This window comes from Globicephala melas, chromosome 7 (assembly GCF_963455315.2).
Source record: "Globicephala melas chromosome 7, mGloMel1.2, whole genome shotgun sequence".
Lineage (NCBI taxonomy): Eukaryota > Metazoa > Chordata > Mammalia > Artiodactyla > Delphinidae > Globicephala > Globicephala melas.
In genome coordinates, this window is record NC_083320.1 from 75,172,735 (window position 1) to 75,197,009 (window position 24,275).

Below are 24,275 nucleotides of genomic sequence, written 5' to 3' on the forward strand. Positions count from 1 at the left end.
AAACAAGAATCAGGCCTTTCTACATACATGGCCCTGAGTGCAGCACAGGTCACAGGCCCATGAAGCCAGCTCTGCTGAAGGACATTATAAAGGAACCTGAGATTTAGGTATAAAAGCTTGATAACTGATGAGTAATAGGGGAAAACAGGCTCCTAAGCCAGGGAATGACTTGAAATTAGTTATTTAGGAAGATTTTACTGGCAGCAGCATATAGGCTGAATTGAGAAGACCTCAGACTGGAGACATGAAGAAGAGTTCAGAATTCAGAGTTCAGAGACAATTGCAATCATCATAGCCTGAGGGAGAGGCTTGTACCAGCCTGGTGGAGATGGAAATGAAGAAGAAAGAAAATTCTGACATATATAGCATGATGATAGATTTTTACCCCCTAAAGTCACAAACATGGTAATAAATTTTTGCTTCATTTTGGTTTTAACTGGAAGACTGAGAAAATGATCGTAACACATACAAAATGACCACACTGTGAAATGACACACGCCTTAGGAGTGAAATCAATGAGACCACATAGAGAGCTGTCATCTGAGGTAACAGGTAGCTATCTAGGTTAGAATTCAACTCAAGTTAAATTTCCTGAACATTTAAACTTTCAATGGTGGAAAAGGCTAATTTAGAAAATGATAATTTCCCTGATTCTATAAGGGTTCAAATTTTTGGCCGCAGTATTAGTTTCCTATTGCTGCTCTAACAAATTACCACAAACTTAGTGGCTTAACCAGACACTGTTGGTAAGGCTGCATTCTTTCTGGAGACTCTAAAAGAAGAATCTGTTTCCTTGCTTTTCCAGTTTCTAGAGGCCCCTTACATTCCCTAGGCTATGTCCTTCTTCCATCTTCAGTATCAGTAGGGTAGCACTTTTAAATCTCTCTCTCTCTCTCTGCCCACTCCAGCTCACACACACACACACACACACACACACACACACACACACACACCCACACCCACACACACCCCACTCCCCTTCCCCCAGATATGCACACCTCTATCTCGGTCTTTTCTGACTTTCTTACCTCTCTCTTATCAAGATTCTTGTGATTACATTGGGACCACCTGATAATCTACCCATCTCAAGATCCTTACTTTAATCACATCTGCAATGTCCATTTTGTCCCATAAGGTAACATATTCAAAGGTTCTGGAGATTAGGAAGTGAACGTTTTATTTTTTCAGGGGAGGGAGCATTATTCTATCTACCACAACCACTGTTAGGAATTGTCATTTGTTGAGAGTTTGGGCTAATTTTCATCTAGTTTTATTCAGCTCTAAGATCCTAGGGTTCTAAGAGACTTGGGGTTTTTTGTTTGTCTGTTGTTTTTTTGTTTGTTTCTATTTTTTGACAGGAAAGTAGGATTCATTGGTGGGCATGAGTAAGGAGGGGACAGCACCAAGGCTCTCATGAGTGCAGGGCCTGTCATTTGTCCAGGGGACCACAATTAGGGATGTATTTGACCCCACAGGTATCTGAGATGAGCCGCTCTTCTGCCACCACGTTTTCAAATTCATCCACATTGAACTTAGTAAATCCCCACTTCTTGGAGATGTGCATCTTCTGGTGGTCGGGGAACTTGAACTTGGCCTTGCAGAGGGCCTCAGTCACATGCTCCTTGTTCTGTAGCTTGGTGCCAATGGGCATTATGACTTGGCCAACGTGGACTCTGGCCACTGTGCCCTGGGGATTTCCAAAGGCACCGCACATACCTACCTGGAGCCTAGATTGAGGACAGCATGCCAGTCATGAATGCCCACTGGAAAGGGCTGTATCCAGGGTCCCTTAGGGCATCCTGTACAGGCGACAGGCTGCACACACTACCGAGGAGGCTGCTGTTTGCAGCCATTGCATGCTGGGCCCCCCACGGGGAAAAGACCATGGTTGGCTTAATTGGCTGATTCTCAGATGTGTGCAATCAAAATAAATGCAAAAAGTACAATGTAAGCAGATATTTAATTTTTGAAAATGTTGATCTTATATTTTCATGACACCTTTGTGTTACACAATATGCATATAAAATTCCTTTAGAAAAACTATAAATTCTTGCATCTCCTCTCAATCATACGATTTATATAATTTTGAGAACACAGCAGCCCTGCAGCAAAACATTCAATGAATTATTAAAAAGTGCTGAGAACTGCTTTATGGGTATAAAGAGCTAAATAAGGATCATCTAATTCTACCAGTTATTAACATATAAATTCAAAAAAAGGAAAAAGTCCACATACAGGTATTTTGTCCAAAATTAATGTTTCCTACTTTTAAGAAGGTCATAAGAGCAAAAATGACATAAACTTTGGATCCACTTCACTTCACACATTTATTTATTCATCAATATTTCCATAAGTAAATTTGTTAACCTAAGTGTAAATGTTTCAGAGGAAAAAAATTCAGAATAAATCAAGGAAAAATACAGGAAATTAAAAGGAATAATAAATATGTGAATACACATAATCACATTCACTAGAATGAAAGCTCAGATAAAACAGTACATACCTTAAGGCATCATTCATTATCACACATACACATAAATGTATATACAGCAGTGACACATTTGGGAAAGATGAACAAATTGAAGAGTTCATAAGAAAGATTTGAGGAAAGGTTTGGAAAATGAGGAAAGGTTAAAAGAAGAAGGCATGTTCAGTCAAATGAACATACCAAAAGGAAATATGATTATTTACAAATATATATATAATGAAATGATAAAAAACAAGACAAAGACAGAAAATATGAACTAGGAAAGACATGCAAAAATTAAGAAAATCTTTAAACAATGAAGGATGTAAACCTAAAGAATATGTAACTCTTATGGTAATAGTGTCTGTCATTATTGAAAAGCCAATATTGAGGTTAGATGCTTATTAAGAAAGGCTCATAAATAATTAAGTTAACCCTGCCTTACTACAAAGGAGAACAGACATAAACCAAGACCTTCCTTCCAAAGTTGAAATCTAATTTTACTTTCTCTTTCTCTCTCTTGTTGAGATTGGGCTGCCTTCTAACTCATATTTGAAAAAGATTTGAGTTTTTCACATAAAAATAGAATGAAGTACAAAATGAAGTGAAAATAAAGAATACATTGAAAGCAGGATTAGCTTGTACAAGCATGATGGAAAATGAATTGTGGTTTTTTTACTGGTCCAAAAACTAAACATCAATTATTTAGTCAATATAAATGTATTGCTTTAATATGCCAGGCACTGTACTAGGTACTAATACAAATCCATTGCAAGCAGAATCCAAATATGGCTTTCTCTTCTTCAAGATCATGGGTGTCTTATATATATATCTTATATGACTACTTACCATCTCTCAAATAATGTGTTGTTGGTTGCAAGGAAACCCTTCTGTCTATATAATGGGAAAGAACATCAAATCAGAAAGCACTTCTTCCAATCAATAGAATCACCTTTACGAATGGAGAAAAATACATTAAACTTTTTAGCAAAACCCTGAGATTATAATTAGCTTGTTAATGGTAGAGAAAAAAATTTAATAATTGTGTTTCACTAATTCAGAATTCATTATTTGACCAGAGGCTGACAGGAATGTTATTTTTGCATTGATTAATTTATTTCTTTTTATAGAAGTAAATTAATAATGTAAATAAGATGACAAGAGCATCCTTCAAAATACTTAGTAGAACAAACTTTCTAAGCACCCTCAAGTACTTTAGAAGGAACCATTTCCACACAATTGATATGTTAATTAAAAACCATTAAATCAAGTCAAGGATGTGTATTGGATAACACTTTGTTAGTTTAATGTGAGTTAATGTAGGTACTTGAAATAATGGAACTCTATTCCTTTCTGAAATAATATATTTTCAGACTTTTTTCTTTAATTAAAACTAAGCTTCCTCCAATTAGTACAGATTAATGATATTTTACAGGAGTCAATATTTAGGAACCAAGAGGTATTACTGACTCTTCTATAACCTAGTTGTAGTCAGAAAAGAGGGAAAGATTGGGAAAGTAATCTTAGAGTTGATGTCTTCCAATTGGAATAGTACTTTCACACATAATAATATGACAGATATGACAAATTTGGCTATGATCCAAATCAAAATCATTAACAATTTGAAATATATACATATATTCCTAGCAAATAAAGAGGAAAGAATATCTTTGTTGGCCAACATAGAAAGAAAGCATCTTTTAATATATAAAGAGGTTGTCTAAGGAAAAGTCAGTCTCATGTATCAATATATGTGTGAATATACCTTCTTCCTTTCTAACCCACATATATTGACAAAGCAGTATTAAAATAAGAACAAGGTAGGAACCTAGCTAATTTACACATCATTAGAACCCATTTTTACTGGGGACGTGGGTGGAGACTGGCGGGATAGGATAGTGCTGATTTGAGAAAAAAACGAGACAGTGCTTTTCATCAGCATTACTAATTTATTGACCATCATAAAAATATATGGCACACTAAAAGTTATGAACTTGACTTCTTGAGGGATATTTATGGAAGGGAAATGACCAATATTTTCCTTTAAAATAACCCAAGAAATATACTCACTACACTTTAGTATATTTGACAGATGAGTTAATATAGTCTTTAAAAATATATTTTGGTATGTGAAAGTTTCAAACATCACAGAAGCATAGAGAAGAGTAAATGAATCCTCTTTTACCCATCACCAGATTCAACCCTTATCAAGATTTTGCTGACTTGATTATCTAACCTTTTCTCCAGCTCTGGCTCTCTTGCTCTTACTTTTCTGTTTCCTGAGGTATGTAAAGCAAATCCCAGAGATTATCTTTCACCCAAACATCTTTTGGTAAGCATCTCTAAAAAAGTATATGGACAGTTTATCACAAAAAATAGTACAAAATGATTTCCATTTATGGTTCTAATTTGCTCCCCCATGTCTTTGCTCGTGACCCAAGGGGACTGTAGATTGCTCTAGGGCAATGATCTCTTTCCATTAAGAACATGGTCAGTGATATAATATTGGCAAATTTTACTTTTTTTTTTTTGTAGGAATGGGTTGTGATCTAAATGTTGTGTTCAAAACCTTTTCAGTTTTCATACTGCCTGATTTTTAAACACTTTTAAATGGTTTCTACTTAAGAGAAAATGGGAAAAAGTGTTTAAGAGAAGCATGTTTTACCACATCCTTGGTACCTGGTACCGTTCTGACTTCAATGGAGAAGGAACAATATAATCAAAAGTTGGCCATATTCACAATTGCTTTAACTCCGTCAAGATATGAAAGGTTTATCATGCTAATTTTTTATCATTTTTCCTTCTCTTCCATCATTTAAATTGGTGCAACAAGAGAGGAAGTTTTAAAATCATATTTTCAGCTCATCACCAAATTTTATTTTGTAAGTCTTCTTTATTGGCTCTTCAGATAAATAAAAGCTAAAATAGCAACTGTACCTTTAAATGATTCTCTCTGCATATTGTCCTCTCTAAATACTTTATTTATTTAAAAACAATATAACCACATTAATATTTATTTAGACATTTTTAGTAATCATTTTCTTTTTCATATGAGAGATTATCACAAGCTAATTCAGTGAATGAAGCATTTCACATACAAATTTTTGCATTATCTGATAGGTTTTCATATGTAAATTACATGCATCTGTTTATCTCTGGTGAATAGTGTCAAGTATCCTCAATGCAAAATGAACCTTAAGTAACATTATCTTCCTAATGACTTTTCTTTTCCCAATGAAAAATTGACTATTTGTACCAGGTATTTAGAAATTGTCATTCAAAAAGAGCTTTTTTTTGTTTGTTTTTACTGGACTGCATCAGGGTAAAAAAAGGAAAACGAACACTTTGAGGTAAATTACGTTTATATTGTCCGTCTACAAATCTTTTGGAGTTTTATGTTTAAGATTATGAAATCTCATCCATAAACATTTTGAAACACAGAAGGTGGAATGTTTCAATGAAAAAAAAATTCCGCTACATTTAAAGAATTTTTGTTAGCCGTCAGGCACTTAAATCACGTTTACAAACATGGAAAGACAAATGCTCAAACATCTGAAATAGTCTCTCTCTACTCTCAAGTAGACCTGTCTTTGAATTCACCATGTGGGTGAAATCAAAGCACAGAACAAACACTGTTTTGATATGGCTTTGAAGATGATAACAGCTTCTAACAGAGAAAAAGGCAGCTTTGGGTTTGCAAGAAAACGATGATTGACTTGACTCCCAGCCCAAGGAAGTTTACCTTTTAATGAGTGCTTGGTGAGAAGCTCTCACCCAGTGTTTGTGAGGGAAGCTGCCTAACTAGAATAGCTCTCAGACCTCTAGGTTCGCCATGCAAGATGTAACACACATCCTTATAAGCAGCAACATCTTTTGATCCAAATGAGCTTACGCAGGATCCAGATGTGCACAGAAAATTTAGAGGTGGCCTAAGGATTAGAACTTTTCCTCTATGGTATATAAGCTTTCCTATCAATTCATGTAATCTGGTCCCCATGTGGAATGACTAATTAATACTCTTAAATATTAAAATAATGATCACAACAAGGAAAATATTTAACCTCTTTTTTTTCTTTTTCTTTTTTTTTATAAGAACTTGGAGTCATTGGTCTCAGTAATAGAAATGTTAGTTGGTACCCTCACTTTCCATCTTCCACTAAGAGTTTAGTCATCAAGAATCTTCCTATACTTTTGAAAATCTAGTTTCAGATCCATAGAATTTTCATTATTTTGGTTTGTTTTAGTTATATTATTGAGACCTTGAGTTCAAATTATCTTATGTAGACTCAAATCAAACATGCTTTAAGTTCATGCTTGTATCTTAGGGAGAAATTAGTTTTAACCTATTAAGCTAATAAGCAAAATATACAAACACTAGAGGATATTAAAAATTCCAAGTAAGTATTAGCACCCCAAATTATCTTTAGAAATAATGACATTGTATTGAAGATAAACAGTTCGGGCTACATTTAATATTTCTTTAAGTATAGTTGATTTATAATGTTGTTAGTTTCAGGTGTACAGCAAAGTGATTCAGTTTTATATATATATGTGTGTATATATATATGCATATTTTTTCAAGAAGGAAATAATGCTATTTGTAGCAACATGAATGGAGATAGAGATTATTATACTAAGCAAAGTAAATCAGACTAAGAAAGACAAATATCTTATGATATCATTAATATGTGGAATCTAAAAAAAATGATACATTTAGTATTTTTTCAGAGATTGAGTAGATGTACTCTAATCCTGTTTTCTACTCTTGGGCACACAAGGGGTACATTTCTCAAATTCTCCTGCAATCAGATTGAGGCCATGTGAGTGGTTTCTAGCCAGTGGATTATGATTGAAAATAGGCTTGGAAGAAAAATTTCCTAGCAGTATGAAGTCCTACAAACAAATCTGACCTGACTGAATTATGGATAATAACCTTTGATAATTAAAGTTTTCTTAGAATACAACTATGTCTAGTTGTTTACAAATACCTGTGGCTGCTTTTATGCTACAGTGGCGGATTGAGTATTGCAAGACACCTTATAATAGGAAATCATAAAATATTTACTATCTGACCCTACATAAAAAGTTTGCTGATTTAAAGAGTAGAAAGAGGCTCAAAGATTGACTACTGTGACTAGAAAAAAGGGGAGAGTTAGTAGTATTAAGGGAGACATTTCAGAGTTTATGGCTCCGAATGGTAACGATATCCATGGTGTGGCTATACATCTTAGTTCCTAAAGTGGCACAGGGTAAATTGATGTAAGGACATGGGGATGTATAAACATATGTCTTCATATACGTAAATAGTGGGGCCTACCCTGCCAATTTGTGCTCCATATGTAGTTATAACTTTTTGATCTTTTTTCAATTAATTTCTATAGCCCACAATGCTCTACTAGTAGTAGGTTCACAATCTCTCTCAAGACCTCCCCACCACCTCATATTGGGCAAAGATCCTATCAGCTTACTCAGGGTAGAGGACAACAATTCTCTGATTGACAAACTGAGACAGAAGTAGGATCTTAATTGGCTTACTACTGTTAGTATTTCTTCCAGTCATGTAGGGGAACTTTTGGAGACTTATCCTGCATAATCAGTGGGTGACATTTGTTAACATTACTGGCATAATATGTTCTTACAATCCCATATTGTGATTTCAAGTTATAGTTTATTTTACCTTATATGTAAGTTCAGCTTAAGTTCAGCCACTGTTCCACTTGGGCAGGTGGTCTGGAAGAGATAGCACTAGCCATCTAGCCAGTTTAGCACTAAACTGGGCTAAAATTCGTTCCCACCAACAAACTCTGAGGTTGTTTCTTGTATTGAAGGTAAACCACCTGTTTAGTTTCTTCTTCTCATCAACAAAAATTTTGTATCAGACATTCATTGTTTCATGCTTGGCACCTTGGCCAGAATGTACCCAGAACCATTATGCAAATAGGTTAATTCTCTAACCCGAGCTCTGCATAGAGGTGGATTTTGCTAAATCACATAGGAAAAAAAATCTTGTTACACCCTAATCCCACTACTATGAGTTTCTTCTTGCCCCATATTTGCATAACTGAAAGGGTCAAACAAATGACCCAGAGCAGGACAAAGAAGATCTGCACCAGAATGACCTTCCATTTCTGCAAATTCAAAGAGCAGCTGGCAGCCTCTCTGGCTAATACAGAAATTTAAAAACAAAAAAAACATAATAATTACAACAGTGAAAAATACACTGTCTGGCATACATGTATGTATGTGTGTATATATGAGTGTGTGCATATGTGTATATATGTCTATCATAAGTACATATATGTCACATGTATACATATTATATATAAACACATGTGTATATGTTACATATGTATATAAATGCATATAGATATTTTTGGATACAGATATATATTCATTGATAGAAATAACTTGAAATATATGTTTTAACAATTTTATCAAGTAAATCAAACAGTACTTAAAAGTTTATGTTGGAAAAAAAATGCAGTACCTTTCTCCACATCTTTCTAATTCCCAGCTCTGTTCTTTCAGCTCTTAATGTTAATTTTTGCTTCTATATTAGTGAATAATATACTTAAAATTAATTTTTGATTTATCAATTTTAAAAATAATCTATTAATTTTACCTTTTCATGGTTACACCATTTTATTCTATTTTTCCCTCCTTATTCTTCTTACTATAACTTGGGGTTCTATAAAGTCAATATTTACATGTCTATGGCAATGTAAGTGCTGTACATTCCTAAATGGAGAATTATACTCTTTCCAGAACTTTTTATTTTTACTGGATTAATAATGGCATTTAAAATGTTTGCTTAGTTTTCTATGTATCTAACTTTAAAAAACTGCTTCACCAGATGTTTCAAACGACCAACATAATTTTTGAAAGCTCAAGCATATTGGCTAATCAATCAGCTATATTTTTTCCTCCTAACTATCTCTCAATTGCTACCTCATCTAATCTAGCCAGGTTGCTTTCTAAATTCAGATAATAGCTCTCATCTTGACATTTCCCTTTTCTTTGCTCTGTGTTGGCTTTTCTGTTTCTTGAGTCTGGTGTCTCTCTGTGTTTACTTCTCATTTTCTTAAAGCAGTTTCCCTAGTATTTGCCCAGAAAAAGAGCTCATCTTGCATTTTTAAAAAATGTCTTAATTCTACCCTTACACTTGATTAATAATTTAACTAAATTTAAATTCTGAGTTAAAATGCTTTTCTTTCATAATTTTGAAGCTATTTCTTTATAGTAAACAAGCAATAATGTTACATTTGAGAAATCTGATACCATTTTTCTTTCGTGTTTTATTTCCCTTTCTATGCATGTGACTTCTTGTTCCCTCTCTCTCTCTCTCTTTCTCTCACTCAGCTTGTCTCTATTTTAATCTCTCCTTTGTTTTCTCCTCCACTTCTTCCACCTCTGGATACTTTAAGTATATTCTCTCATTTTTATTACTAAAATTTTTGAACACATACAAAAGTAGAAAGAATAGTATAATGAACACTGATATCCCTTATCTACCTTTCTCCCAGTTTCAACAATTATCAGCACAAGGTCAATCTTACTTCACCCTTCCATACTTCCTCCAGTACTACATATCCACCATCCACACTAATTTATTTTTGAACAAAATATTTTCTTTATATCATTTCATTCATTAGTATGTATCTCTGAAGTACAAGGACTCTTTTTTCCTTTTTTGTTTTTTGGGAAAGAAGATAGAAGAAGTCGGAGGATCCAACAATTTAGTATTTACACATTCAACTAATCTGTTAAATAAGATCAGAATGTATTTCCCTTTTATGTAAATTAAAACTGAAGGTAGATAGGTCCAGGCACACTTGGAACCTTCACAAATCATCAGGGATCCAAGACTTAGTCAGTGTCTTTCCCTGTCCCTTCCACCCAGCCTAGAGGTTCATACAATTTCTGTAAGAGCTGACTGCTTCCTGTGCCTCCCTGCATTTTTTTCTAAGGCATGGGACTTATCCCCATGGTCCAAAATGGCTGATACAAATCCTAAATTCATGCTGTATTCCAAGCTGGATGATGGAGAAGGGGGAAGAAGAGTATAACACTTCCCTTTTGAAGACACTTCTCAGAAATACAGCAAAGATTTCTGTTACATTTCACAGACTAAACATAGTGAGCTGAGAGAAGCTGGGAATTGGATACATACAGATACATAGATACACAGATACACAGGTGATAGACAATAGATACATAATGTAGATAGGCACATAGATACATAGATATATAGAGATTACCTATATATTTATATGTAATATGCACATATGTAATATGCATGTATTTAATGGTTATGCATATATCTCAATGGTTAAAAATCCATTAATTGGAATTACATTAAGTGGATTTTTGTCCATTTTTTAAAAATGCATTTTCAAAGTTTTTAGTAAATCTCTAAATGTTAAGACTATAAAATCAATCTAAGATAAGTGATTTCCTGTGTGTTCTTTTCTTTCAAAAAGGTATTACAACACCAGATGCATAGTAGTAAAATGCCTCAAGCCTGGAGGTTGTTAATTAAATCTACTTCTTCCTTTGCCTACATTTTCACTATTTATGCTAACTGGTGCCAACTGTCTATTGAGATAATAATGTTAGTTGAATGTTTATGTTAATATTTTGAATGTACAAATTATATACTTATTTTTTAATGGGAAATTTTGTGATTGCCTTCAATGTGTGAAAAATGTCAATCAACACTGATAAAATCTCAAGGTTTTATTGATCCTGACTCAAACATTTGAGAATTCTCAATTTAGGATACTTTATTGAAGACACAAGGCAAGATGCTTGGCCCACATTTGTCTTTCTAATTTGACATTTTAGTCCCAGAGCCTCAATACACTGAAACATAACTTAAAATTATTCATAATCACTCAGGAATGCTTAGTAACAAAGGCAGTGCACAGTAATTGGAAGTAGGGTGAGTTCTTTAAAGCTAACATCAGTCTTTTGAAAACAAAAAAAAAAGAGAAAGAGAGAGCTACAGTGCAATTTCTAAGAAAACAAACAAAATCAATGCCTAATTTTGGACCCACACAAAAATAAGAATTTCCACAAAAAATTGATTCCTCTGAATTTAAGACATTTGAAACATTATTTTTATTATGCTTTATTGAATATGCATTATAAATCAGGTCCTGCCCAAACTGATTCAAATTCTTTGTATGTTTGTTTTTTCTTTTCATTTCATCAGTGTCAATTTTTCACAGATTTACTACAGTTCTCATAGTTAATGGTAGATTATGATGCTAGAAGAAGAAAATAGGCCAAAGTGATAGAAATCATGTTAATTATGTTACAAATAAATATTAGGAGCTAAGGTCCAGCTTTTAAAGCTAAAAAAACCTCCTCATCTTTATCAACTATAAATTACATACTAATTTAACATAAAGCAGTTTTCTAAATTTAACATAGTATGTAAAAGTGCTTTAAACTTAAGGCAATAAATAAAATGCTATACATTTACTTTTTTTACTTTTTAAAGACTTCCCTTTATATCACCTGCCCCCATACATGCAGAGCCTCTCTCCTTATGGACATCTCCCAGCAGAGTGGTGCATTTATTACAGTTGATGAACCTACGTTGACACATTATAATCACCTGAAGTCCATAGTTTACATTAGGGTTCACTCTTGGTGTTATACATTCTGCGGGTTTGAGCAAATATAATATCATGTACCCATCTTTATAGTATCATACAGAGTATTTTCACTGCCATAAAAATTCTCTGTGCTACACCTATTCATCCTTATCCCTTCCCCCACCAAAACACTGACAACTACTGATCTTTTTATTATCTCCATACTTTTTCCTTTTCCAGAATGTTATATACTTGGAATCACACAGTACATAACCATGGTAGATTGGCTCCTTTCACTTGGTAATATGCATTTAAGTTTCCTCTATGTTTTTTCATGCATTGATAGCACATTTCTTTTTTTAGCACTGAATAATATTCCATTATCCAGATGTACCACAGTCTATCCATTCACCTACTGAAGGATATCTGGGTTGCTTCCATGTTTTGGCAATTATGAATAAAGCTGCTATAAACATACATATGCAGTTTCTTCTGTGGACAAATGTTTTCAACTCCTTGGGGTAAATACCAGGGAGTGTGATTGCTGGACCATTGGGTAAGAATATGTTTAGTTTTGTAAGAAACTACCATATTGTCTTCCAAAGTGGTTGTACCATTTTGCATTCTCCCAGCAATGAATGAGAGTTCCTGTTGTTCCACATCTTCACCAGCATTTAGTGCTGTCAGTATTCCACATTTTGGTGATTCAAATAGGTGTGTATCTCATTTTTTAAATTTGTACTTCCCCGAAGACACATGATGTGGAACATTTTTATATGCTTATTTGCCATTTAAAATTTTTCCCTGATGAAGTGCCAGCTAAGGTCTTTGGCTCACTTTTTAGTTGGGTTACATGTTTTCTTATTGAGTTTTAAGTGTTGTTATATTTTGAATAACAGTACTTTATACACATGACAAAGTATTTTGTCCTAGCCTGTGACTTGTCCTCTCATTTTCTTTCACAGAGCAATAGTTTTAACTTTAATGAAGTCCAGCTTATCAATTATTTCTTTAATAAGCCATGACTTTGTTGTTGTATCTAACAAGTCAGTGTTGTATGTAACATCTTCCAGTTTTCCTCCTATATTATCTTGTAACAGTTTTACTTTAAGTGTATGATCAATTTTGAGTTAATTTTTGAAAAGGATGTAAGGTCTGCATCTAGATTCATTTTTTTATGGCTGTCCAATTGTTCCAATATCATTTTTGTAAAGATTATCTTTGCTCCATTGTATTACCTTTGCTCCTTTGTCCGAGATCAGTTGACTATATTACATGGGTCTATTTCTGGGCTTTCTATTCTGTTCCATTGACCTACTTGTCTATTTGTTTGCCCATACTACACTGTTTTGATTACTGTAGCTTTCTAATAAGTCTTGAAGCCAGGTAGTTTCATTTTCTAACTTTTTTCTTCTCATTAATTATTGTGTTGGCTATTCTGGGTCTTTTGCACCTCCATATAAACTTTAGAATCAGTTTGTTGATGCCCACAGAGTAACTAGCTGAAATTTTGATTAGGATCACATTGAATCTATAAATCAAGTTGGGAAGAACTGATATCTTGATAATACTATGTCTCCCTATCCATGAACATGAGTTATCTCTCCATTTATTTAGTTCTTATTTGATTTTATTCATCAGAGTTTTATAGATTTTCTCATATAGATCTTATACATATTTTGTTAGGTCATACCTAATTATTACATTTTGGGTGTTCTAATGTAAATGGCACTGTGTTTTCAAATTCTACCTGTTCATTGCTGGTATACAGAAAACAATTGATTTTTGTATATTAATCTGTATTCTCCAAACTTGTTATAATCTGCTTATTAATTCCAGAAATTTTTTGTCAATTCTTTTGGATTTTCTGCATAGAAGATCATGTCATCTGTGAACAAAGACATTTTAATTTCTTCCTTCCCAAATTGTATACCTTTTATTTCCTCTTCTTATCTTATTGCATCAGCTTGTACTTCCAAATTGATGTTGAAAAGACATGGTGAGGTGAGAGGAGACATTGTTGCCTTGTTCCCAATCTTAGTGTGAAAGCTCCAACTTTCCCACCATTAGGTATGGTGTTGTACATTTGCTTTTAATATTGTATGACACCACAGTTTATTGTTCACACTTACTATATTCTTTATAATTCCTGCCTTATCTCCATAATGTTACTTGACTTAAGAAAGGCTAGTTGCTGCATATTTCTCATACTTAGAATTAGAATGTGATATGGAGCTATTTATTACTTTTTTGAAAAGTAGTCCTAGTTTCTCTATGTTGTAATTCCTTTTTGCTCACTGTCAGTTTCATTTTAACAATTTCATGGACACTAGTGCCTAAATTTTATTCATTCTGTAGCCTTCTGAGATTTTTTTTCTTTCATGTGCTCAGCAAATTATAATCATGACTTCAATTGTTGGCCCTCATAGAACATAATTAAAATAAATCACTACTCCACCGTTGTCACATAAATACAATGATAATTGATATTATGTAATATTCACACTTTTTCATCACTATAAAATTGTTCTTGTATGTGTTAAGCCATTTTTTGGTTCCAAAAGGCAGGTCCTAAAATATTTTTGTGTGTCTGATGAAATGATAAAATACTTTGTAGGTCATTGGAATTTAAAAAATGGTAAATTACTTGGTAGATCAATGATAAATCACTTGGTACGTTCACAAAGTAATTTTAGGTGCCCCAAGAACATAAGTTTCATAGACAAATAAGCTTAGAAAAACACTACATCCTAAATCCTATAATTGTTCTATCCATTTTTCACAAAGTACATTCACATAATCAAAAACTCTGAAAACATATAGCACTAGTTTTTAATATGTTTGCTTCATACCTTAATAAGTATCTCTATGATCCTCATATTGGGAAGGTACAGAATGCAAAAATAAAGTACAGCTACTCTGGGACATTTCTGATGTTTTCAAAGGCCTGACACAAGCTAGTACTCTATAGTACTAGTATGTGGTTTCTGATGCTGTTTGTTTAACTAATAACTAACATTTTGGTGGCAGGTCTCCATGACAATAGAGTATAACAATCCCATTAAGGAATACAAAGTTAAGATCTAATTTAAGCACAATTTTATATTTTTGCTGATGGTATCTTACTAACTTAATATGCACTAGTCAAACAAGAACTATTAACACATGCAATTATTTCCTCTCTGCTTTCACCACCACCAACAACAACAATCAAAGATATCTAGAGATAAGTTTTGCAATTACAAAGTGGACATAAAAATCTACTTGAAAAAGAATCATGGAGCTAAAAATAATTAAAATAAGGATAATGGTGATGAAGAGGAGTAGGATATATATCTTTCTACATTGAAGAACTTGAAGACATATGAGTTACTTTGATATTATAATGAGAAAGAGACAGAGACAGAGAGAGACAAACAAAGATAGAGAGAGACACAGAGTAGCTGACTCTACCATTCTGCACTTTAGAAAGCCAGGAACTTCATTTGTTCTGGTCTGTTGTCTGTTTCTGCCAGCAGCTTAGCATAATAAAGATTCTCCATATTTGTTTTGCTTAATAGCCTGAAAACTTAAAAATAATTTATTTTCTTAAAAGTCAATTAAAAATTCAAAGGTTACCTCTTACCTGTGTGGTAAGACTGATAATTTCCCCACCTATTTCTTTGAATGATGCATGGGCACTAGAGAAAATGGATTTTGAAATAGTGTTAGCAGTTCTCAGGAAAAAAATATTTTAAGATAAATAAATGATTATAGTTATTTTTCTTACTTATCTGTCTAATCCTTTAGTTTAGATTAAGAAGCTGGATGTTTTAAGGATATATAAATAGTATTCCCTTACTTGGATCTATCATCTAAATCTTAACTGTATTTGTATACAGCCATTTTGCAAATTTTCTCCTTTTGTTCTCCCTATATCATGATTTTGCACTAATTCAAGAAATGAATATAAAAAATATGAATTATGACCAATATTTTTAGTAGTGTAGTTGTATATATCTTCAAAATATACATTAAAGTTAAAAGTTTTTCAAATGCCTACTAGTAGTTCTCATAAGGAATTCAGTTTTAAAAAGTTATTGATTAGAGAATCCATACTCTTGATGAATAGACTTGCATGCTAAATAGGTAACCTATATTTCTCTATTTAATCATGATTTGATTATATAAGTATGTATAAATTTTACTTTCTGTTTAAAAAAACAAAAATGAAGGCTCTTGGGATTTCTCAATGCAAAGATATGGTCATCATATCTTTGATGACCATATGTACCCAACATGACAAAGTCTCATCATCTTGAACAACACCATTTAGGTACCCAACACGACACCATTTAGGTACCCAACATGCCAACGTCTCATCATCTTGAACAGTACCATTTAGATCACAAGCCAACCATTATAATAGGCTATGTTAAAAAAAAAAATTGCTCATCATCAATGGTCAACTTGTGCTATAAGATATAACAGAAACCAAAATGTTGTTCTTTTCCTTTTTTTACCACAGATGTCTGAGATAAATTTTTCTCACCAACTATCATTACGAAAAAGCTGTACAGTGCAAGATATAAAAGCTAAAAATAATAAACTTTTCCCATAGTATAATGACATGGGCATTCACACCAAATTTGGGCATTGAAAGAAACAATATTTTGGGACCTTCCAGAAGAGAAAACAGAATCTTGGCAGTAGTAATGATTGCGATCACCAGCAGAGTCAGAAGAGAGAAACAAGAGAATGGGGTTGGGTTATAAATAAATATACAAAAAACAAGCCTGCATTTTGGTGATTTTGTGGATTATTATCAATCTATTGGTTTTCTCCCTTCTCTGAAATGAATACTTATAAATCATATTATTGTAACACCACATTGTCTCATGTGTTCTAATAATCAGTCCCAGGGCAGAAACGATGGACTGTGGGGAAAGGTGCAAAATCTCACTCATGAAGCCCTGTTAGAATTGGCCTGAAATTGCAGAGGTCTAGAAAACTTAAGTGCTTTGATTATTCCTCCTGCCCTTTACATTATTCTGTGTTGGCCTCACCCTGAATGGGTGGGGTGGGGGGAAGTGCAAAAAAGATCGTAGGAGTATTTCACGAATGTCTGATTTTGCTGTTGAACTGTGAGTATTGTGAGGGCAAAACGATGTACAAATTGTTTATCATTTTATCTCCAGTGTCTACTGTATGTTGGGCATAGAGTTAATGCTCAAAAATATTTTATGACTGAATAACTTAAAAATGAATGTTTACATAAAGTTTTAAAATTTAGGGGGTGTGAATAAATGACTCATGTTTCAGATCAGGTGAATTTTAAATGTTTTAAAAATAGATTATAGAAAGGTGCTTTCAAATAAACTCAGATTTACTTAAAGGAGAAATATAAAACTTTCAAATAAAGGAAATTACATTTAAACTTGCATGTTATATCCTGTGATGCCTGAAAAATATGAAATACTGACTTTCAGATTCATATTTTTCCCAATTAAAGAGATTCATCAGGCATATTTTGTAAATGTTTAATTATGCATTTGAACAGTTCATTGGGGAGCAAATTATAATGTTTATAATATAACTGTCTGAAGTGTAAAAAATCTGAATTGTTAGGTTGGCTATTTTATGTAAGGTTCTTCAGAAAGCCTCCATCCAGAATAATTTTTCAGAAAATCTCTACCAAAAATAATTTTCTACCTTTTGTAAGGCTTGAGTTTCACTTTTAACTCTCCCTGATATAGGGAGGACTAGATAAACAAGCATAAGTGAAACACACATATTCCCAATGTAATTTTAGCAATTAGCTTCAAACTCTTCCACTACCAATTTCTATGAGAAATTCTTGCAAGTAATAATATCTACTGATTTAAGTTTTCACACCTTTTCCCTTTCCCTGCCAATCTCACTAACAAGCAGAGAGTAAAAATACTAACAAGGTGATAACTGTCCGAAAGGTGGACAGCAGGACGAAGAAGAAGGGGAAGCAAAATCCTTGAATAATTGACAACCTGGATAATCAGCCCCCACGTAATTACAGTCTCAGTGTGTTCTACATGTAATTGATAAATGAGTCACATTATTATGAATAGAATTGGCTTAGGTATAAAAATGAATATTGGCATGTTACAATTGCAATATATTTGTGTTTACAAGAGTCATTTTTTTCTGTATAACTTGAATATTACTTTTTTCTCCCAACAGATTTAGTGTCCACTGGACTGTTGTATAAAATTTAAGCTAAGGTAATCTGTAATTCTTTCCTTGAATTTAACAAGAAGTAAATGAAAGATATTTAAGAATCTTGCTATTTTGGCAGAAACTCAAAACAAACATATGTAACAGTTTTCAAGAGAAATATCAAGCAGGCAGTGCCAAATCAAGGCATTATATTTAGTTTGCTGTAAATAATATGGTGTTTGCACATACTCCATTCTGAGATTTGTCCTGTGTACTTTCTAAAATTAGTAGAATACGGGACAGCACCTTTTTCGGAACTCATTTTCTGGTTGAAAATCATGGCCAAGGCAAATGTATATAAAGAACCTAGCCTTTCATATTAGAGCTCACCAAAGACAGGGACACATAAATACTTAAATTATTGAGAAAATTTGTCCATGATATAAATATGTAAAAATTACAGCGCCCTAAAAATAATCTGTTCTTGTGCTTATCCAAGATATCATCTGAGGTATATTTGTGGCAAAGAATATTTTATATATAAAATTAAAGACCCACTTGCTCAACAGGAGAATCTGCTACAAAAAATAAAAGTAGAATTATCAGAATTTCTTTCTTCCGCCAAAGAGATTTGAATTTACCCAATGTTTGGGTATGTATTTTCCACATGAAGAGAGGTGAAATTTTAGGGTGTGGAGGAGTCCATACATGTGGAATTTTTCTAATGATTTTGTATTCACTCTCATGGAAATTCCTCAAATTAATGCGATGATTTAAGATTGGGAGTATACTGAAAACAAGCTAAGGAAAGACAAATAAATAGAGGGCTTAAAGTTGAATCTTCAGGAATTATTTTACAGACTGACCAGTTGGATGCACAACATCCCTCCAGTATGAATCCAACTGTAGAGATAACACAAAACGGATAGAAGAAAAGATAGTGACAAAATTCAAAATTTTTTGCTGATGGGAGTTTTCTTCACTCTGCTAGCACTCTCTCTCACTGAATGAAGGACTTTTAAAGATGTCCCTAATAATAGTGCATCCCTGCCCTCCCCACAACACACACATTTTTTTCTAAACCCATCACCTCTCTTAGGTGAAGGCACCTAGCAAATTACCTTTCACATGACATCAATTCAGTAAATTCCAGTTGCCTTCTTTTCATCTGCTCTGCTCAAAACAAAACATGCATATTGTGCCACTTTTTAAAATAAAAATGGCCAACTGAGCACGTTTAGAGTAAAGTTACTATGGTAGAAATTTCTCATTGTTAGCTGTCCAGCCTCTGAAGTATCTTCATAGAGTAACAAGATGTTAAATTGGAAACTTTGGCAAGAGTGATAAGACAGCAAAGCGAGATACTAGACAAAAAAGGAGAGTTTCAAAGGACATGTATGGGACATTGGTTAGAAGCTCTTAAGCTTCGCAATTTCATTGAAGATAATAAAGAAGGATTTGTAAATAGAAGTTTTAGAAACAAATTTTTGTGAGCGTAAGTTCCCCTCTCACAAAGGGGAGAAGATGAATGTGCCTAGTTATCACCTCAAATCTAATCAGAGAGAATTCAATGAGACTACTCAGCTAGCCAAATATGACTCTCTTATGGTATTGAAGGTTACAGAGTAGACTGGTACATGCTTTCTCTCAGTAAAAGTCAAAGGCAAAAGATGGGCTATTTACTTCTGACTGACAAACCAAAAAGAAGTAGTTGTATTTGAGTAGCCTGCACTCCCCAGGTTTCTTGGAAAGAAAGTTCTGTATGTTTCCGATGGACCAGATGTTGGCTACATGAGGGATGTGTTATGTCCTGTCCACCCAGAGAGGTAAACAGAATATAATAGAGAGAACCTGGAAGTATCAGCAAATTTCTCAAGGATTTGGAAGGAGTAAAAGAAGAATACGTTATCTGCATTAAGGGAACTGAACGTTAAAAAAAAAAAAAAAAAAAATTCCCAGGGAAAGAACAATCTTCCTTCCCAGCTAGTTAATGTGTGTGTGTGAGTGTGTGTGTGTGTGTGTGTTTTAATACATTTATTTATTTTATTTATTTATTTTTGGCCACGTTGGTTCTTCGTTGCTGTATGCAGCCTTTCTCTAGTTGTGGCAAACAGGGGCTACTCTTCGTTGCTCTGTGCGGGCTTCTCATTGTTGTGGCTTCTCTTGTAGAACACGGGCTCTATGTGCGCAGTCTTCAGCAGTTGTGGCACATGGGCTTAGTTGGTCCGCGGCATGTGGGATCTTCCCGGGCCAGGTCTCAAACCCGTGTCCCCTGCATTGGCAGGCCAATTCTTAACCACTGTGCCACCAGGGAAACCCAGTTAATGTGTTTTATTACTCCTACCAGGTTGGAATAATGGAGAGATATGTGAGACAAGGAAGTTTTATTGGACTGATAATGATTTAAGTTTCCAATGCCTTAGAACCATATGAAAGTCTTCTAAAAATCAAAGACTGCACATCATTGTACAACTTGAAGAAATTGAAAGCAAACTCAAATATCTAAATTTTCAGACAAGTTGCAGATTGAAAACTAGGTATTCTCTATGACTATGCTAAAAAGACAATTGTGTATTTCACCAAGAGGGATGAAATAGACATGAGTTTTGAAAAAAAAACAAAAACTCTATCCTGGAAAAGGACTTCCTGACTTCAGTAGGAATATGAGTATACCAAATAGAGAGTTATCAATTTCAAGACTTGAGTCAAATTAAATAGCAAGAATATCTTAAATGATGCCTTGACATAATGGTTCTTTCCACGTCTGTGCTTTGTTTCCGGTTTTAAATCCTGTTTTTCCAGCCTTCTTATTTGTGACCTACACAATACACTTACAATAATATTTTTCTCCTGATGTGTGCCAATATTAGCTCTTTTGTTTGCAAATGAGAACCCTTGCTACTATTGTGATTGAATTGTAAATAATTTTATCATGATGTTATAACAAGAATGATAGAGAAAAAAAAGAGATAATCAGGAAGTCCACACAAAATGCTTTTAAATATTTGAATGACTGGAACTTGGAAGAGAGTTCAGACCTCTTCTATGTGGCTTCAGATAACAGGTCAAATGTAGGTGAATGAGAAATACTGTAAGGGAAATCATAGTTAATTGTTTGTATAAACTTTATAATAATTTCAAATATATACATTTATTAGTTCAATAAATATGTATTTAGTAGCCACACTGCTGGTTGCTAAGGCAGCAAATCCCTTTAAAAAATCTCAGAGTCTTTCAGAGGAGACATGCTTATAAAGATATGAGTATATGCAAAGTATCATGTAACAGGAGGTCCTGGGAAGGAATAGGTGAGGGAGGGCTTAATTTCTTGTGCACATCTGGAAATTTTGACTTAAGAGATGGTATTTGCACTGAGTGTTGGAAAAAAGTTTTCCAGGTGGTTGATATGGATGGTAAGGTTACATAAGCAAAGTTAAGTTCTAGGGCTAAAGCACTTCTACTGGGTGTTAAGAAGAGGAATAGACAATATTTACCAGGTAGAACCAATTTACTTGGATTACTGGCCTGCCATGTGAAGATGAGATTACCTTGTTATTGGACATATTGAAATATTGAAAGGACTCCTGTCCTTTACAACTGTTTTTGAAGAGGAAATTTATCTTCTTACTGCAAGAAAATTTTAGCAGTTCATGGCTTTGTCACTTTAAGTTTTCAATCTAGTAATTAATAATATTTAGCCAATTATAACAATTAAACAATTCAAACAAATTAATGTGAACATACCTCCATTCTCTATTTTGGGACTGTTGCAGGTGATAATGTGGGTAACTGAGGAGAAAAGTCTTTTTCAGCTCAACAGCTCATCTCTTATCTTCCAAATAGCCCTGAGATAATGAGAACACCCTCCTCCCCAGGCTGTAATAGGCAAAAGCCTGGAAATGATTGGATTTGGGGTATGGTTTGAAGATACAGCTGACACAATTTGCAAATGGATTGGTGTGAGAGATAAAGAGAAGAATCAAAGGTGATGTCAATCCTTTTACCTGTACAATGGAAGGATGTCATTGCCATTGAATTTGATGGAGAAGGCCTGGAGCAAGAGTCAAGAGGGCATGACCAGGGAATCAAATTTAGTGTTCACTCTTGGAAAGTATAGTTATTTTTTAAATCCTGCTTAGTCACTACAATCTATTGCTTCATACATTTGCCTATGATTTGTGTGTCTCATCTATAATAATTTTGGTAGATTAATCAGGCTGCTGTCAGGTTTACCAACTGCTCACTGTTATCAAGTCAACAAACCTTCATGAACTGGCTGCTCCGATTCCCTGAGGGGCTTTAGTATTGTGGTTGTTTTACAAGGTAAACTTGATTTTGTAAGATTTCAAGAGGACCACCTTTTTTCCTAGTTTTAGTATTAGTGATGAGAAGTCTACTGTCATTAATTCTGGAAGACTCCCAAACAAATATAACGTGTAAGAAAGGATTAGGAGTTTCAGGTTCAGCTGGCTCTAGTTTGGTCTAAAGCTGGGTCAGCTCAATTGGTTTTAAAGTTTGATGACACTGATGCTGAGGTTGAGTGTTTGATTTCTACAGAGGTTATTTTGCTTTGTTTTGGTCCAGAAGCACAAACCAAAACCCTAACCCAACCAGCTGCCTTACAAATGCCAACAGAGTACAGCAGATACTTCACCATAACTAGGAAAAGCCAAACCACACATACCAAAATTCCAGCTTTACTTACCAAGAATAGCATTCATAAGTGTTTTTCCTCTACCCTGCAACTCTGATTCCAGCAAGACTGTGACAGCACCAACCATTCAGGGCATGGACTCTTTCAGATATTGTGATTTGCAAGCCAGAAGTTCATAGGAATGGATGGGAAATGAGGGAATTCAGCCCAAATTACTGGATTAAGAACAATTTCTGTATAAATGATAAGAAATCCAATACAGTCAAAATTCCTGTCTCCTATGACAAGGTATATCTTCCACAATACAGTTTTGAAGCCCAAAATCAGTCCCATGCATTCAATTTCTAAGATAAAGATTCTAAGAACATTTGACAGAAGGTTAGTAACCTCTTCAGAAATAGGCCAGAGTCCACCACATATTAGAACTCATTCTTGAAAATTGGAGCTAATGAAAGATTTTCTGGATGTTTAGTGTGCCCAGATCTGTTGTCAATAGTTGTCTCCCAAATACACTTCCTATAAGAGCCCTAGTCAATTATCTCTAATAAATTTTGATGTCTTTGTAAATAGTAATTGATATTAATTATTCAATAGAACCTCTAGAAAAACCCTTTAATCTTAGGGCTGCATATCCACAAAAATCTTTCAAGTATTCTGCTCCACCCCTCTACTATTCCTCCCCAGTTAAAGATATTTAAGTTTATATTTTCACAGGAAAGGATATTTGTGAAGTGTTTTTTTTCTAATAAAAACTTAACTTGAATGATTTCTGTAATTTGTTGACTGGGTCTTTAAAAATTGATGTCCCAGGAGCCTGTGAAACTAAATCAGAAGGAAGGAGACCTTGTTGCCTTTCAGAATTCCAAAGGTTTGGCCCATAGCTCTATGAGGTCAGGAAATGGGATTAACCTCTCACATTCTAGTAATGGTTTTAGAAGGACTCTGAAAATTCACAGTGATTAAAAACACCCAACTGACTGGCACTGAAGAAGAATGTGAAAAGTAAATTTCATTTGTTTAACAGCTCTGTCTAACGGCGCTAGGCCAAGCTACCTCTGCTACGACAAGCTACCTGGTTGAACATCCCATCTCTCTCTCTCTCTCTCTCTCTCTCTCTCTCTCTCTCTCATTTCCCTACCACCAATCATATAGTTACAGAGGGCTTCTTTTTTTCTTTTCCCAGACCAGAAGAGTCCTTCAGAGTATATTATCCAAGTCCCTCATTTTGGGAGGAAGCTAACACACAAAGAAACTGTGTGACCCACACTTAGAAAATACATGGCATTCTACATTTAATTGTCTCCATGACACTGAGCCTTGTAAAGATTATATCAACCCTGAATTATCCAGGTTGTAAAGTATGTGGAAGAATAAGATTTCA

At 34.1% G+C, this 24,275-nt stretch overlaps 1 non-coding gene across 1 annotated transcript; it reads right to left on the bottom strand.

Moving 5' to 3' along the window:
- Positions 1–1,771: 1,771 nt before the first annotated feature.
- LOC115851131 (small nucleolar RNA SNORA70) lies at positions 1,772–1,907 on the bottom strand. Its single transcript, XR_004038629.1, has one exon. It is a non-coding gene; the product is annotated as a small nucleolar RNA SNORA70 (small nucleolar RNA).
- Between the last annotated feature and the right edge of the window lie 22,368 nt (positions 1,908–24,275).